General features: G+C 31.8%; 1 protein-coding gene across 1 annotated transcript in view; it reads left to right on the plus strand.

Annotated features, from left to right (window-relative positions):
* The window catches only part of CENPC (centromere protein C), a 105,556-nt gene that overhangs the window by 88,666 nt on the left and 16,560 nt on the right, over positions 1-330 (plus strand). The window lies entirely within an intron of this gene.

A 330-nucleotide genomic window follows, 5' to 3' on the forward strand; every position in this document is an offset into this window, starting at 1 on the left:
GGGAGAGATGGAATTAGGCTCTATCTCTTAAAAGGAGAAGTATGGAAGAATTTGTGGATAACCACACTTAGTGAGCAAATTTAATTAATCTACTCCTATTATATCTGAAGTTATATAACTTTTTAAAAAATAAATGCTAAATTATAGGAAATTCTCAGACTTTGAAGGGATGGCTAAGATCTCTTTTCTATATGTGGGATTATAAGTAGGCCTGTCCTGAGTATATAATGGGAGGAAAGGAATCCAGGATTGGGATAACCTGAATCATTCCTATTTCTGTACTCCATTTTTAAGTTCCATTTGTTTTTGACTATAGTTTTTTAAAAGATT

The sequence above is a fragment of the Propithecus coquereli genome, unplaced genomic scaffold, assembly GCF_000956105.1.
Source record: "Propithecus coquereli isolate 6110/MARCELLA unplaced genomic scaffold, Pcoq_1.0 Scaffold230, whole genome shotgun sequence".
Lineage (NCBI taxonomy): Eukaryota > Metazoa > Chordata > Mammalia > Primates > Indriidae > Propithecus > Propithecus coquereli.